We start from the raw sequence: 19,111 nt of genomic DNA on the forward strand, positions 1-19,111 counted from the left end.
TATCCCAACCCACAGCCTCCAGGGAATCCCAAGTTGTTACAAGGATCCATATATTCCTATCTCAACCCACAACCTCCAAGGAACCCAAGTTGTTACAGGGCTCCAGATATTCTATCTCAACCCGCAACTTCCATGGAACCTAAGTTGTTACAGGGCTCCAAAGACTAGTATCCCAACCCATAACCTCTGGGGAACCAGAGAACCAATCGCCTTCACTTCTCTTCTCTTCCATGTTACTCCGTGCTGAATGTTTCTTGACTGGATTTCCCCCCTCCTCAGTGAGCGAGGGATGATAGAATGAATACCTCCCCCCTGATTGAACCATTTTTTTCCTTTGTTGTTACTTTTCCTTGTTGTGCAGGGATTCCCATCCTCATCCTTGTTGCCTTGTCTAGTCCAGTCTTCATAAATTTGTTTTGTCCTCTTTCCTTGTTAAGGGTCTCAAGCACATGGGGTTGTGTACTTTCCTTGCAACCCATCTTAATTCAGAAGTCAATCCATTAAGAACATGCACCAGCCAAACTTTAATGGTTGTCCCAAACAGTCCAAGTTTCCTGCATAAGGAAACCTTTCTTGTCCCAAGTAAGCCACCTCCTTAGCTTTAGAATCCATGTCCCCTTTGACTCAACCCTTTAACATATTTTTATAAAATATTTCCGTTGTAGATTTATGAGGACACCCAGGTTGAGGTTTTCACACATACCACAAAATTTCTTCTCGAGTATTGACACATTTTGCAATTGAGATTTTTTCATCTTCCCATCTAGTATCTAACAGTGGGGGAATTGATGGTCATCTACAAGCTTCAAAGATATGTCAAACGAGCCTAGGCCACAACTTGAACCTACTACATGGGCCTACAACTAGAGTTAGCCGTGAGCCTAAAGCTAGAGTTAGCCACAGACGAAGCAATGCCCCGTGAGCATGCATTTGGTTGGTGGTCTTCATTAAACCACCACAGGTTGAGACCTCAATGGTTTCTTTTTTTCCAATAATTAGGGAGCACTTCCTCTAGCATAAGACTTCAACTTCTAGCCAGATTTGGAACTGTTCCAGGAACTACTTCAAGCATTCTAGGTTGAGGCCTCAATGGTCTCCCTTCTCACAACATTAAAAAGCACTTCCTCTAGCATAAAATTTCAGCTTCTAGTGAGAGTTGGAACTATTCTAGGAATTAACTAAGTATTCCAGTGTTGGTGGTCAACTTTAAATCACTGCTAGTTGAGACCTCGAGTTCTCCCACTTTATACGATCATTTCAGAGAGCACAATCAACGAATTGCTTCAATGCATCTTTCTCATTACAACTCTTTTCTTGGATTGATATATACTCCTTCATATTAAATGGGAGAATGTTGGACACCTAATCGGCTAAGGGTTATGGCATGGAATCTGACTAGTCAATGGAGTCCAAGAGAGCACTTGGAATATGAAAACCCGTGGATTTCCTGAGTGTGTCATGTTAAGAAGGAAATGGCCAAAACAAAAGTAGGTGCTATTAGCAAGTGTCAACCTTTTGTCATATATGTTGCACATTACCCCCTGTAGATTTCCCTTTGAAGTCGTAGATCAATATTTTGCATGCACTTAGATTGAAAGTGTTGGTAAAAATTTACGGAATCCTAATCCAGTTAAAACCATCTATGGACAGCGTCCACGAATATGTCAGTGTTTTTGTCTGGACACTTAGGCGTTGGGCTCGCATGCGTCACACACATAATGTATATATATTTTGAAGGGATACTGGATTAAATGGTAAAGTAGTTACTAGGTTACATTGTAGGGTAATGCAGCATTTTGTTCTATGTATAAGGTACATGTTTTTAATTATTTAATTAAACAAAATTATTTACTAAATAAAAAATATCAATTATAATAATATATATATTATTTAGTTTTAATTAAAATTATTATTGATATTATAATATAGTACAAAAAAAAGTATATTATTTTTATGTTTATTAGAGAGTTTATTTCATTAACAAAAATATTAATAGCCAAAAAAATATTTCACTTTTAAACCAGAATAAAATATTTCAATATTTTATTAAATAATATAATTTTATATAAGAAATAATATTATTAAAATAAAACAAATTTAATATTTATAAAAAAATTGTAATTATTTTATTTTTAAAATATTTCTTTAATATATTTTAATATAAACTTTATATATTTATAAAATAAAAATAAAAAATATTTAAATGTTAAATATAAATAAAATATTCAATACTTATTTTAAATAAAATTATTTTGTTAATTGAAATTACTTTTTGTAGTTGAGCAAAATAGTTTAATGTATGTGAATATCATTATGTACTAATAACCTTACTCTATTCAATTTTTAATATTATAAAATATACTTATTATGATGAAAAATATTTTAATATATCTATTAAATTTTTAGTATTATAAAATATACTTATTATGATGAAAAATATTTCAATATACTTATTAAATTTTTAATATTATAAGACATACCTATTATGATGAAAAATTTCAATATATCTATTAAGTAAAATTTAATATCAATATGAAAAATTTCAATATACCTATTAAGTAAAATTTAATATCAATTAAGTTTGATGTTTTTTTTATTTATTATTATTAAAAGGGTTTTTATTAACTCAACCCGATCATATAAGTCCCATCGTTACATCATATTACATCGGAATCATGTCACAGCCATTGGAACCCGGGTGAGGAGGCTATTATTGCCAGGATAACATCCATTGACAATTAGGTTTGATGTTTACTAACCTACAATTTCTCCTAATAATTAATATGTATTTAAATTCATAAAAAAGTTAATATACGTTTGAAATCACAAAAATAAAATTTATGTATCTTTTCTTCGCATTTTACATTCTAGATAATTGTTTTGAATGGGATTGCTGTACATACTTTCTAAAATTAAAGTTAAAATAATCCATGCTGATAGACTCATAGCTACTTCCATCTGATGAGCACAACTTTCGTTATGATTGCTCTACTTACCTTCCAAAACTAAAGTTAACATAATCCTTGCTGACAGACGCGTACCTACTTCCACTGGATAAACATTAAAGCTCACCGCCTTGGCCGGAATCATTGAAACAAAACGTTAATACTGAACCCAAAATGTCTGGGATTGAATCGCTTCAGTTATCGGTCACCGTCGTCAGTATTTTGTGCTGTTCCACCGGTAACATCAAAACGATGTATTTTTTCTCACTCCACGCTACCTATACTTTTTTTGAGGGAGTACGATTATAATTAACAAGATTGCGTGCAGAGACGAACGATTCGCTGGCTGGCTTCTTCGTTTTCATGCCGAGACCTGCTTGTTATATATTTTCTTGATGGCGTCGATCGTACAGATGATTAAATAAAGGTGTGAGAAGATTGATACTTTGTTATTCAAAATGTGTTTTTCATTATAATGCAAATTTTTGGATCAATATTTTAGATTAGATGTGACCGTGAAGAGTTTATTGTTAAAATTTGTAATTTTAAAAAATATTTAAATTTATTAAAATTACAGGGTTTTATGATATATAATATCGCTAATTTTTATTAATATGAACATAATACACTTTTTTAATTAAAAATATGTATGAGATATTGTAGCTATTTATTTTTTTAATCAATTTTTTTTTATACTCTTTATATTTTATATTTTATCATTAACTTTGAGCTCCTTTTTTATACCTATCAATATAAAATCTTTTACCCTTAATATATACTTAATATATTATCATTTTTTCCTAATATACATTCTAATATAAATTAATATTGCTCTTTCAACAAAATGCCGTGATTAAAAGCCTAATCAATAAAAAAAATCTCATTCTACTCAGTTAGGTAAAGGGTTTCATTCCACCAGTTATCGACCAAATGTCGATTCTCCGTGTAAAAAGTATCTTCGATCACACACTGAAGTTTCGCCATCACATCTAATCTAAGTGAATATCTTTGCATTTCGCGCTGCGAATCATTAACCTGTTTGGCCTGCCGGGAATTTGTGCTCTCCGTTTGTTTAGAAGCGCCATTGTTCACATCTGATTGGGCAAAGTTACGGCAAAGGTTCAACCGCCTTTCAAAAATAGTGGGCGCTAGGTTTTTTAAATTACATATTTGGAACGTTCAAAGGAGCAAATATTGCTGACGATCTTCTCATTTCAATGTTTTGGGTACAGCGTTTTTTTCCCTTATTTATTTTTTTAAAATAAAATTGTATATAATTTTTTAACAATTTTACGATACGCGTGTATAAAATAAAATTAATATTATCAAAATGAAAAATGTTGTGTTTTAATTTGATTTATATTTTATTTAATAAAATTATGTCATAAATATGAAATTATTATAGGATAATTTTATTTATGAAATTCAAAACTTTTTTTCCATAGTAACATCTATAATATAATATAATAAACATCTATATATATATATAGAGGTATTAGAGTATATATAAGAGAAGGGATATGTGATGATCTTAAAATTCAATATTTTTCATAGTGACGATATTATTAAAAAATAATACGATTGATCTTAGAAGAATAAATCCATTCTCTAAGTTTAAAATAATATGTGAGTAGTTTGAAAGTTTATTTAGTAATTGTTTATGTGTTTTTAAACCAATTGTGTGGAGCAGTTTTAGAGTTTAAGTTAACAATATAACATGACAAATTATATTAATCATTAATGATAACAAACCAAGTGTTACATAGTAGTTATATCTGCAACTTAGTTTAAATATAGTTGAATTAAAGTAAAAATATTGAATTCAAGTTAGTATTAAGATTTAGAATCTAGTCAATTTAGTTTTTGTTGATTGGTAAATTGACGTATTTTATTATAAAATTGCATACTAATCAAAACAAAATAATTACAATATTCCATAAAATAACAATCCCACCACACACAAAAAGATAAAAAATTCTCATGTGATGATTAAAGCTATGCTCTCTTCAAGCGTTTCACAAATAATGTTAACATGGGGTAAGGAAAAACATCACTTACGTAAACTTATGATATACTATTGAAGCATGAGTTAACATGGGGGTAAGGAAAAACATTCCTTAAGTAAACTTATGATATACTATTGAAGCATGACTAACTCACATTAAATCAATTACAATAATAAACATGTGAAAAGATGAAAGACATAATCCTATGTTATGAAATAAGAAAGAAACTTATGTTTTCTTAATCCTATTTTATGAAATAAGAAAGAAACTTATGCTTTCTTAGAACCTTCAACAAATAATCTATTTTTTCTTTCATCTTCCTACTAGGGTAAGAAACATTCATTACCTTCTCACTAAGCAATGAAGGTTATATTACTTTTAGCTTGGGTAAGGAACATTTCTTACCTTCTCACTAAGCAATGAAGGTTATATTACTTTGTCATCTTGTTCAACAACTCATACTTGAGGGCGAAACATTCCTTGGGTGCTTGCTAGATTTTGGAAGGACTTTAGAGTAAAACGATAACAGTGGCACTGGTAATGGCAAAAGAAAAGAAAGGAAACATGGCACAAGCAATTGTTGTTGGAACTCTTATAGTCAAGTTCACTTTTATCCTCGTTGTTACTACTTTTGGAGAGGATTTTCAATCTCTTTGTGATGAGCTTAATTCCCTTAAAAACCTATTGATGGGCATCGAGTTGTTGAAGGACGTCCAAGATGGGAGGATCTCCAATTCAATGTCAAATTGGCTATATAGAGTTGAGGACATCCAAGATGGGAGGATCTCCAATTCAATGTCAAATTGGCTATATAAAGTTGAGGAGATTCTAATTGAAGCTGAGTAAATTGTGGAGGAATGTGCTTCCACTACAAATTGAAAATTTCATAACCCGATCTTCTGCTATAAGATGGAAAACATGATTAAGTGATCAAAAGAGGAAACAAGTAACATAGAATGAAGTCATCAACAATTCAAGTATTTTGAGTCCATGCTTGCAATGAGTGATTGTCTTAAGAAATCTAATAAGTCAAAAGACAAGGAACTATCCAAGGATTGTGTTACAAAAAAATATTAATGAAATTACTAGTCTTATATTGTAGAAATGCAGTCCTCTAAGCATTTCCATTATGGGCATGGGAGGGTCACGAAAAACTCTTCCCCTTGTCATAGCTATGTGCAATTGAGGTATATGGTTTATCCATAATTGCATTGATATATTTTAAAGAGAAAGTTCAAATTTGTATATATGCTTATATATATATATATATATATATATATATATATATATATATATATATATATATTTATTTATTTTTATTTTTATGTGATTGAATGATGTTATTAGTATTTTTTTCCTTTATTTATTTATAGAGAATGTGTCATAGAGTCATCTTAATTTTCGTTATTATATTTAGGATTTACAAAATTCTATAACATTAAGTTATGTGGTTATTTTAAATATACTTTTTTATGAAAAAATGCTCATTATTATCAGAATGTATTTCAAATCACATCTTTGTCTTTGAGTCAACTTTTCGAACCATCTATTATAGTTCCTCCTCAAGACAAGGATGAGAATTTGATTTAACATTATACTATAAATGATTATATTCATATTTTTAATAAAAAATTGTGATATATTTTCATTTTAATTTCTATTTTACTTATTTAATTTAATAAAGATTAGATTTTATTTATATATTTTTGACCATTTATTTGTAAAAATTAAAAATTATATAATTTTTTGAATATTTAATTAATTTTTATAAATATAATAAATTATTTTAAATAAATAAATTGATTTAATTAATCCGATGAGGATTTCATATCAATTTGATTTAATTTAATTTCATATACTAAAAAAATAATTTAAAAAACAAAAGCCTAATTAATGTCCTTAAAATGGAAAAGACGAATCTAATGTCGGTATGCATTTCATCGAAATTTTCATCAATGCTCTCTTCTAACAGTGATATACTTACATAAAACTAAGGAATGTAATGTCAGTGTTAACACTTTTAATGAGACATGATTATACACACCGAAGATATGCTTATGAAAGTCAATATACACCATTTCTGTAGCATTTTTGCTCCTTACCAATGGCAAGTAGTTGCATTGGTTATTCATTCCAATCAGGAGCATCTATACATTTTACTTGTTTGAAAACATAGTTGACAATAAGGACTTATCAGGTGGGTAAGTACAATGGAAGGTTATAGACTGTAATGTGCATTTCCAGGTGATGTCTTAAAATTTAGTCTTTTGTTTGAGCTCGAGTTTTGATGATCCGGATAATAGAGCATCTAAAGATAGTAGTGTCTAAAAACATTATTGTTGTGTTTTCAATAGTTACTTAGACAATTTATCTTTGATTTTTCTAACATTTAAATAAATTTTATTGAAGATAAATATCATAAACAAAAATCACGAATACTCATATACATGAGAATATTCATATAAAAAATAAATATCATACGCAAAAACCATAAATACTCATATACATAGAACCAAAACTGAAACAACCTTAACACCGCCCTCCCCTGATTCCCAAGGCAGGCAGACTATTATTGCTTTCACACTTTAGCACAATACTAGCACATGTGCAATACTAAAGTGATTTGAAATATAAAGTGTGTTTTTCCTAAGCTAGCGTGAGACTTAGAATGCCCTTCCTCTATACATTTTTACTCGATGCAAATTCGATTTATACAAATTTTTCACGAAAGGTCTATAACGCGTTTTTTTGGTAATGAATAAAAAAGAAGAAAACACGTTAAAAGAAAATTGGAATAAAGTGTAAATTATGATAACTCTTAAACTTAATGTATATGTGTAATGGTTATTGTTTGAAACTAAAGGGAAGTTTAGACTACAATCTTTATCCATCCATTTAGTGCCAATCTTCTTGGAAGTTAACTTGGTCCATTTTTTAGCCAAATGATATTACAATTTATAATTCAATCCACTGACTACCATCTAAATATCTTTCACACTTTTAATGCAAGAGTCTCCGATATTTGAGTCCTTTGCTACTTGTATAAAATGTCGACTCATATAAATTACAATTTACAATTCAATCCACTGACCACCTAAATATCTTTCACACTTTTAATCCAAGAGTCTCCGATATTTGAATCCTTTGCTACTTGTATAAAATGTCGACTCATATAAATTTAGGATTCAGTTGGAAGATTACTTAAATCCTACAATTCTAAATTCAGAGATGAAGTTCCCACTGGTTGCAGAAAAATTGGTAATAAAAAAATTGAAATGACAACGCCACTAAGAAAATATCAAAATTTTATGTTAATTATCTATAAAATAAAACCTTACAATATTCATAGTTGTTTATAAATCAATATGATAGGAGTTTACATTATTCATAGTTATTAGATTTAAAAAATAATAATAACAATTAAGTTTATTAGATAAATATAGTTAACAAAACATTTTTATAATTTTCAAGTGAAATATGGGAGACAACATTTTTATATTTCTGGAAAGAGATAAACATTATTATATAAATATCACCCACACTTTCTAAATACTTAGTCATCATCTTCGTGGTAGGTAATTCTTTTTTATTAAAATCACTGTAAAGTTGATTGTTTTTTATTAGAATTTAATCCCTAAGGTTCATATTCCTTGAGAATAATATTATTCATAGGGTTTATAATATTAATCTTTGGGTTTAATACAAATCCATTGGATTAATAATCATGGTCAACCATAGTGCAATGCCATATTGTGATAAAGATTTTCTCAATATGAAAATCAACTAATATCGCATTATGACAATAATTGTTTGAATATTAAAAACAACCATGTCAACCATGTTCGAACATCATATTGTGACAAACATTGTCTGAATATGGAAATCAATCCTGGTCAACCATAATAAATCATGGTAAACTATGGTCAACAACCATGACCACATTGTGACAAAGATTGTCTCTTGGTCCAGCGTCACATTGGGACAACCATGGTCATCCATTGTCAACCATGGTCCAATGTCGCACTGTGACAAAGATTGTCTCAATATGAAAATCAACCATGGCCAACCATTGTCCAAAATCGCATTGTGACAAATGTTGTCTCAATATGAAAATCAATCATGGTCAACCATAGTCCAATATCGCATTATGACAAAGATTGTGTCAATATGAAAATCAACCATGGTCAACCATGTTTATTTTAAGGGTTTATAATATTTATCTTAGGATCTATATACCATAGGTTTATAATATTTATCCCTTGGGTTAATATTATTCCCATGGGTTTATGATCTTTATCTTAGGGTTTATATACCTTGGGTTTATAATCTTAATCCATTGAGCTTAATATTATTCCATTCAGTTTATAATATCTCGTGGTTTAGAATTAATTCATTAAGGTTTATAATATCAATTTAAGGGTTCATATTCCTAGGGTATAATATTATTCATAAGGTTTATCATATTAATCCTAAGGTTTAAAATAAATCCCTTGGGTTTATAATATTTATCTTAGGGTTTATATACCTTCAGTTTATAATATTTATCATTTTTTAAATATTATTCCCTTTGGTTTATAATCCATTGGGTTTATTATTCCCTTGGGTTTTTAATAACAGTCCCTTGGGTATAATATTTTTCATATGGTTTATAATATTAATCTTTGGCTTTAATATGAATCCATTGGGTTTGTAATCATGGTCTACATGGTCAACCATGGTCCAACGTCACATTGTCACAAAGATTTTCTCAATATGAAAATCAACCAATGTCACATTGTGATAATGATTGTTTCTGTTAGGTTCCTATACCAATAGGAGTCATAATTTTGAGTGACTAAGGTTAAGCCTTGTAATATTGTACATACCTTTTCTTTCTACAAATGTTTTCTATATTAAAAAATTAAAAAATGTAAAGAGGGTATGTCCTAAAAGAATAATCAAATGACAAAAAGAATGAAAATAGGTCACAAAAAATGAAAAATATAAACCCCAAGAAAACAAAAAGACCATGAAAGTGTGCAAGTCAAAATGCCACTACTATTTACTTTTTTATGCTTAATAAATGATTGTGTGCAACTTGTTACTTATGCCACAATCTATGAATAGTCAAAATGTTTAAACTTGGCTATGTCATGTGTTCAACTTCATGTTTATAGATAGAGAATAATCTGACCAAACAGTGTAATCATGGCAAATAATTAGATGGCAAATAATTAGATAGGTAGAGTAAATAAAAGGAGCTCAACTGTTTAAACTGAGCCCTTGGATGAGATAAGGTTTGATTTAGATAGTTTTCTATGTAAAGAAAAGAAAATATTGATAAGGGTTTGCTAGCTTAAATGCACCCTAATAAAGTGAAGAAAAAATGGTAGAATAAGTAGATGGGTAAGTAGAAGAAAGGTTGCTGAAGTATGGTGATTGATTAGACAAAAAACATATTTATCATTTTTCATCATATGTTCCAAATATGAATGGACAATCAAGTATGCAACTGAATTTCAAAGTCAATTAATTAACTTCCCCCATTCATTTCACCTCTTTACTTAACTAATTTCCCACAATAAAGTTCAAAGTACTTAAAAACCTTTAAGTCAAAGAGACTCAGAGCATTTCTCTGACTTTTGGAGGGAGTGGACCCTTGGCTCAAAGACTTATGGATATCAGGTAGTAGGTTCCCCTAATAAAAGTTCACCCCCCCTTCAGTTCATTCATTTTCATAATAATACTCCTTTTCCTAAGGCTAAAACACTTTTGCCTAGGAAAAAGCAATTCTACCCCCATATAAAACACTTTTCATACCAAAAACCCACAAAAATTCTTTACCCTAAGTATTAATGTAAATATGTGAAAAACATGTAATTCACAAAAAAGCATTTTGCTTAGTGTTTTTCCTTTTCCGCCCATTTTTCATATTAATTACTAATTTTATTATATTAAATCCCGATAAACCCAATTTCCCATATATATTTAACTCCTGTGTACAAATTAACCTTACACCCCAGTTTAATTATAAACTATGATTTTCACCTTAAAACCCGACCAAAACCTTTAATTGGTTGATCTGCGATCAAGTTAATAAAGCCCCCTTTAATCCTCCGTTAATTACCCCGATGGCCTAATCTGACTTTAAGCTTGATACTACCATAATAAAGTGCCCATCAGGCCCCCCACTAGCCTCCGCACAACTTCTCCACCTGATCACCATGCAATTGTCCCCCTCCTCATCCGATAGCGCTTATCCATATCAAGCCAACCCGACGTCCATCCTTTACCCACCCAATAAAGTGGTTTCCCCCCTGGCCCCCAATGCTACATGTCATCCGATGAGTGGAATCAGGCGGCCCCTCCCAAATACCACCGAGCACCCAAAAGCAGTGCGAAATAAACTGCTTACCGCCCCCCCGCTACGCGACAAATTAATCACTATTCACCCCGTACCCACCAAAAAAATAAATTTTTGCGTATAAAAGCAAAACACCCCAAAATTGTTTGTTTTCATTGAAATTTCATCTGCAAGCCTCTATATGCATGCAGGACACCTGCAAACGTTAAATTCGTCAACCCATGTACAATTTCACTCCAAAGACGACGCACACAATCCAGTCAGCCTTGCAACCTATATGAAGCCCATTTAACCACTTACAGTCGCCAGCCACCCTGCTTAGAGCCAATTCACTCTAGTTCCATTTATTTAAACTAGAATTCACCAAATACCTTGTCAATTTCAAAGTAACCAGTTGCTGAGTGTTTTTAGTTAAGTTAAAAATTAATTAAAAATACTTAAGAGCTTGAGCCATAAACTAGTGTAGAACATTGTTTCCCTACAAACTTTGAATCCCTCCCCACACTCAAATCCACAAGAACTGAGTATGGCTGCCCCAATTGCAATGGAGGTGAGGCCCATCACTACACCTCATTTAGACCTACACCACTTCCCCTGGCTGACAGAGACTTCCAGATAAAAGATATCATTGTCATAAAGCTCCCGCTCAAAGTGCATTGCCAAAGTAGGGACAAGTTCTTGAACCATGCTGATAAAATTGGCCTTTGGGAGTCAAATTTGCCCAAGTACCAGTTCCCCCAAGTCCACATTTTTCTTGAAATTGTGCATATGTGCTATTCTTGCTACGTCCCCAGTCACAAAACCATCATGTCTCATGACCAGAAGGTCCTTTTCACCATTACCGCTAAATCCATCAATGAAATGTTGCAGCTCCAACCAGGGCCAAACCTAACTCCCCTCTCAATTGGAGACCTATTGGAATTATACCCCAAACTCAGCTCTGCCAAATTGGCCCAACTGTTCCAAACCTTCATCATAGAAGAAAAGCACATCCCTAATGAACCCCCTCCATATGTAGCAGTTATATTTTCCCCTTGGCGCCAAAATATTGTAGCCATGATATCTTGTGTTTTGGGTTACTCCACAAGTGAGTACATTGATGAAATTATGTTGGCTTTCATGTCCATCTATACCCCAGGACAACCCCCTGCAACCATTTATGACTTTGCCACATTCATAGCTGACAGAATGCATGAGCAGTTTACAAGAATGGGAAATGAAAGGGTTTTCAAGTACTCCTTAGTTTTATACCATATGTTCTTATATTATCAATTAGAAAAGTTCCCATTCACCCTCCAAAAGCTTGACACCAATGGTCAACCCAGGTCAGTTATTTTTTAGACTCCATTAGTCCACGAGTATCGGTCTCCATACTCTTATTTAGATTTCATTGATTTATTTGTGCATCCGGTTATGAAAATGTTGACTGGAAACCCTCCTCCAAGAATCAATCCAGAAATAAAGAGAGTCCTTCAATTGTCAAAGCAGACCAAAGTGGGTGACTAGTACCTTTACCAGAACCACACAAAGATCAGGATATATGGTTGCATGCTTGCACCATACAAATTGCAAAGATACCTCCCTATGAGGTTGTTTACATTAGAATACTACAGGAAAATTATCAATGTAGATGAGATAAACTTTGTAAATTGCAAGAAGAAGGCCAATTTCAAAATAAAAGACCAACTAGGCCCCTTCATATGTAACTCTAGGGAGGTTGGGAAAGAGGCAAATTTGACACTACAGAAGATGAAGTTCTAGAGAAGCTTTGTTTGGAGATATGACCCTTTGGAATTCATCACCAAGAAAAGGAAAAAGGTCAAGCTAGGACCTTTTATTCACCATCCCATACCTGAGATTGAAGCCTATGCCAACTAATCAAAATGGGTGGAAGGAACCCTAGTTGATCAAGACAACACTACAATAGATATAGAGAACGCTCTAATCAATCTTGAAAAACAACTTGATGAGGGTTCTTTCCTGCAGGTGCCAGAATAGTCAGACAGGCTAGAGAAATCAAGCATAACAGAGACAACCATGAGTACCCCATCAGTTGTGTAGACTCCTCTAAATGAGGAGAAGAGCCTAAAAAGAAGTAAGGAGGAGGCCACCACATCAGCAAGGGCAACTTCACAGACTTATGCAGATACAAGCCAAGCAAAAAGACTGAGAGTGAATCCTGTCTCTGAATAGAAATACACAGAGGAAACAACAAAAGTCACCAGCACAGAAGGAAACAGGAGCAGGCCCATCTCCCCATCGGAAGGCACACCCTCGACATAGAAAATTCAAGGGTTGGAAAGGCAGCTCAGTCTTGAGGTATCTTCCTTCAGAATGCCTACTGACAAGACCAAGACATCAAGGAAAGGTACAGGGAAATAAAATCAAGGAATGAGAAGCTTAAGTTCCAAACTTATGCCCAGTACCTGAAGAGGGGAAAATGTAGATGACTTTTATCAAGCCTACAACTCAATAGCCAAAAACAACCTCAGATTTCAAGAAAGTAGATTTGGAAGTGCTGGCAAGGGATATTCATCCCATAGACCAGATTGAGCTACACAAGCAAACAGGGGAGATGATATACTCCACTTTGACTGGAAAGGCCATAGCTTCCCACCAACTATAAAATTCCTTAAACAACATATCTGCACAATTCCAGTTGGAAAAGGCCTCCTCATAGGCCAAGGACACAAGAATCAAGTCCTTATAGGACTTAGTAATTGAATTGGGACATGATCCCAAGGATATAAAAGCCACAGAGTAGCTAATTAAGAAGAAAAACAATGATATCGCTACACTCAAGAAGCAGCTAAAGATACCCCAACTGCATCATCCACAAGCATTAGAGGTCCTAAAAGCCCAGCAAGGACATGAAGAGCTCATGGACTTGGTCCTAAAGCTAAATGATCAACTCAATGAGACAGAGAAGGAGTTGGACACTTCAATTCAATCGAAGCAAAACGGCTTAGCCACAACTTCCAGAACTGTCATCCCCACGGTATCCACAACAGTTCCTTCTACATTGGCAACATCATTGGCACCCACAGCTCCACTTGCAACAACATTGCCAGTAACAACAAAATCTACTACAACAGTAGGAGAACCAAGGGATAAAGCAACAAAACTTGTGAAAGCCATGGAAGATATGTCTATCCAGGTTACAGAGATGAAAAGATTGAAGGAAAAGGTGGCAAGTTTGGAAATTGACTGCAAACTTGCCCAACTCAAGCAGAAAGAAGAAACAAAAAGGGCCCAAAGAATGGGTGAGAGGATCAAAATCCTGGAAAAGGATTTGACACTTGAGAAGCCACTTGGACAAACCAAGGAAATGCTACAGGCCAATATCATTGACTTTGTCAATGATATTTGGCCATCAATCCAAGTTATTTTTGAGCAAACAGAGCTATTAAAGATAGCTATTGAAGCTATCCAAAAAGTGAAGGAGGAATTAGGAAATAAGCCCAAGAATGAAAATAGACTCATCCATTTCCTCAATAGCAAAAACATATATGAGCTACATGAGTTGAACATTGAAGACAGAACTGCCACCATTCTAGAAATAAGGAAGGTCCTTTCTAAAAGGAACGTTATGCTTAATTTGGAAGAAAAGTGCCACAATATGCAAGTAGTCATTGATAGGTTCATGGCTAAATTTCAGATTTTGAGGGAAATGGTCTGCTCAGTCCTATGGTCATCAATGATAAACTCATGACACAATTGGACTATGGCAACAGACTCAGACAGTTGGCTAAGGAACAAGCCAGCTCTTCATCCATTAAAGCCTTGCCAATGGGCAAAGTATTATATGACACATTTGAGAACTTGTTTTTCCTTGAGCATGAGGTAAAACATTTGTTCCTCACCAAGCCAAATTTTGCTAAATATACCGAGGCTGATGAGATTTACAGGAGAATGGTAAATGTGAAATTACCAGATGCAGAATGGTGGGAGACAATGACAGATTTACTGTGATAAATAAACAGCTAAAAGTTACTGTGCAGTAAAAATGAAGGCAGTAGAGTAAAATAGGTAAAAACAACACAACAGGGTCAAAGAGTAGCAGGGTCAAAGAGTATCAGATGAAAGATCAAAGTAAAGAAGACTCCAGCATAAAAATGCCACAACTATCAGTCAGCATAAAGGGCTACACCTCAACCATAAAGGCCAGGACAACCATAATTAAAGGGACAACAAGAAACAGTTCATTAGCTGTCTCTATCTTCTTGCTAGAAGATATTTGTATTTCCTAGAATAAATCTCAATTTGTTTTGAGATATTTTGTAATAAGTTTTTGTATAAATACTTCACAGTTCAAAGTATGTAGGTGGGATTACAAAACATTTCTATAGACGTTTTCTCTCAAATAAGAAATTCTATTATATCAATGACTGGATTGGCTTACTGGATCAAGGAATAAAGATCAGATATTTTACAGGATTCTTGTGTAAAGCAAAATACAAATAAGTATTCTCTCATGTTCAATATTTTCCTTCAATTTTTTTCATAATCTTTATGTATCTCTAAAATCTAAATGTCATAACATGGAATGATATTTCATAAATTGCTTAAATGCACTTTGTCTTGACTGTTATGCATTATTATATGTTTTCTTTACAAATCTAAGTTAAGGAATTCTTGATTGCTCCTTAGTTTAGGTGACTTCTTGTGATCTATAACAAAGGATTCTTAATTGCCCTTTGTTCATGATTAGCCTTTGTTCTCCATTCTGATTCCGGTCTAAGGATTCTTGAATGCCCTTTCACCTTGGTTGGAGTTACTTCCCCCTTACGCCTAAATATTTTCATTTTGCTCTGCTAGCATACCTTATGAACATTCCATTTAATGAATTGGTCCACTCCTGCTATCCATTTATTGACTCCATAGCTCAAAGGCTTGAAGACCTAGCTCTATCCATATGCCCTAAGAATTCCACCACCCAACCTTCAAATCTGTTATCACCTGGATTGAACCTCAGGCTGAAGGAAGGCAATGCCAGGGTAACCACAAACCACGCTTAGCGAAGTAGCTAGCCCTACTAGGCTGGGAGAGGGCTCTCTCCGTAAGGATCTCAGCCAAGATGACAGGATCAGGTCAAGTATTTTAGGCTAGGTATAGTAGCACGAAAGTTTTGATTTGATTTTGAAGGGGTTTTGCTGGATTAAGAGGAGCTTGACAGTTTAGGTCTAGGAAACTAGGTCAGAATTGTAGGGTGTTCAATGGGGCAAGGTAGGCATAGGCTTTAGCACTTAAGAGCTTGATGGGGTGAGATGTTTTAGACTGGTGAGAAGCTAATAAGGGCATGTGAAAACCATGAATCCTTCCTAGACTACAAAAAACATGAAATGGTGAATGGTTTCCTAAGGCAAAGCACTGATGCAATGAATTCTGCCTATCAAACTTGAAAGCATTCAACTAGAAGCAATGAAATGATTGATTGCATACATAAAACACATAAAAGTATAATCACAGAAGAAGAAACTGTACTAAAACTCCATACCATAGGGATCCCATAAAAATAGTTGCAATTCTTATTAATCTCCTGCCAAACTGCTTACAAAGGTGTACAATCAAGCTCTAAGCATCCAAATGAGTCCAACCCCTTACAAAGTGAAAGAAGAAGAAGATATAGACATGATTTCAACCTCATCCAATCCTCAGGGGTCGAATCCCTAAGATGAGGAGCTAATCTAACTAATACTTAACAAGAACCAGGAATATATGCATCATGAACAAATTGCCTCTAAAAGTGAAAAACTGATTCATTTGAGCGCAAACTAACTTCTAAAGCAATGAATCTACCATCTATCACCATTTTTCCATCATAATTACATTCCAAGTTATCATTTACAATGGTAAATCATCCACCATGAGAGAGAATCCATGATTACAGTCAAACACTGGAAAAATAGCAACCTTGAGCAAAACTGTCAATAGCGCAACGCCACCGGTCAAAAGCGCAATGCCACTTTTAGGTCCCTTTTGGAGGCCATCCTGACATCCAAATTGAGCCCATGATATCTCATTGGAACGCTATTCAAGTCTAATTTCTAAAACACCTAGAATTTCTGAATTTGAAGCTCAGTTGACCCCTCAAAACTTGATTCTCCCAAGACTGCTTCTGTGTGTCCAAAAAGTGGCAGAAATGTCATTTTTAAGGTGTTTCTTGACCTTTTGGTGGACTAGTTCTGCCCCAAAAACTTTGAAACTTGCTAGGGTGCATGTCCTCATCACTATAAATCCAAAAATGCAAGCCATTTCTTCAATGGGTGCCCCTAGGAAAAGCGCAATGACGGGGGCGTTCCGCTTTTAGGTAGTTTTCTTGTGTAATAAAACTCAAAATTTGCAAATGATAAAATTTGCTCCAAATTTGCCAAAAATTGGTGAGAATCACCAGCATCATGTGCTCTAATAAGCCAAGGAATGGTGAAATTATTACATTTGAAAGACATAAAATTACATAATGAAATAAACATTTATCTTTACAAATCATCTTCACATGGTGAAGGGATGTTATTTGATCACCCTTTACTTGCTTGTATTATGCAATGGAATGGAACCTTGGCAACCCTAATGACCTAATGAAACCATGAAAAAACCTAAAGACCTAATGAGGCCTTGAAAAACACTAAAGACCTAATGAGGCCTTGAAAAACCCTAAAGACCTACTGAGACCTTGAAGGACTAAATTTCAAGATGACATAATGACCTCATGACTGATACAAATGGCATGATAAAAATAACTTTATGGATGATGTACAGTCAACAAGATATGAAACTATGCCAACAAGTAATCACATTTAGGGAAGAGTGATTTTTTTGGACTAGGACTACCATTAGTGACTAATCTTTTGCATGACCTAGTGGAATGATAAAAAATTTATGAATCGGACCCTTAAAATGATATGAAAAGATGATTTTTGATCACTGAAGGCAAGATGCAAATACTGACACTAACATCATCCTTATTGGGGATGGCAGCTCCTTGGAGGTGTCAAGAACACCGTAGACCAAGTGCCTAACCATGTGGGCCAATACGGTCAAAAACGTAAATTGAAATGCATGACTGAAAATTGATGTCTTGATGACACAAACTAACTTTTACTCAACAAAAAACTGACTAAATACTAAAACGCAACTGACAAACTGGAAAATATGCTCAAAATGTATCTTATTCAATACAACCTACTTTAGCTGTTCCACTCATCACTTGATCAAGTGAAATGAAGCAACCAATGCAACCAAGTAAGCATTCTGGTTGCTGTTTGAATTCTACGCAAGTGCTTGTTTATGAGAAAATAGAGAGAACTACTAAAATGCAACTCCCATGAAAACTTATAAACAGATCCAAATTTTCCCAGATTGAATAATATGGATTCTCTATCTGACTCCAAAAATACTGCATGAGGATCTTGAAATTCATCTGCACTGGGACGTAGCTCATCAAATGGATTACTTTTCTTCTCCTCATACCATGAATGCAAACTTTCATCTGAGCTTTGTGATGAGACTCCTACTGAAAATGACAAAGAAACTGACTGCTGGATCAAGTTTGTGTCAATACTTTTTTCAAGCTCAAATTTAGCTAATGGAGGAGGATTTTGACTATAGATATCATCCAACACATCAGTTATTGGATCGTGAAAAACTTGAAAAGACTGTTGCAACCCATTTTCTATTGGTTCTAATGAGATTGCATGATTGTCTACACGCTGCTCATTTGAAGATATACTATGCAAAATTCGCTTCAAAAACTGAAATGATTCAAAACATAATGGTACGAAATCATCTTACATCACTTGATCATATGTTCCAGCTTC

The sequence above is a fragment of the Pinus tabuliformis genome, chromosome 4_1 (genome assembly GCF_031772625.1).
Source record: "Pinus tabuliformis cultivar Carrire ecotype Pingquan chromosome 4_1, CPIR1, whole genome shotgun sequence".
Lineage (NCBI taxonomy): Eukaryota > Viridiplantae > Streptophyta > Pinopsida > Pinales > Pinaceae > Pinus > Pinus tabuliformis.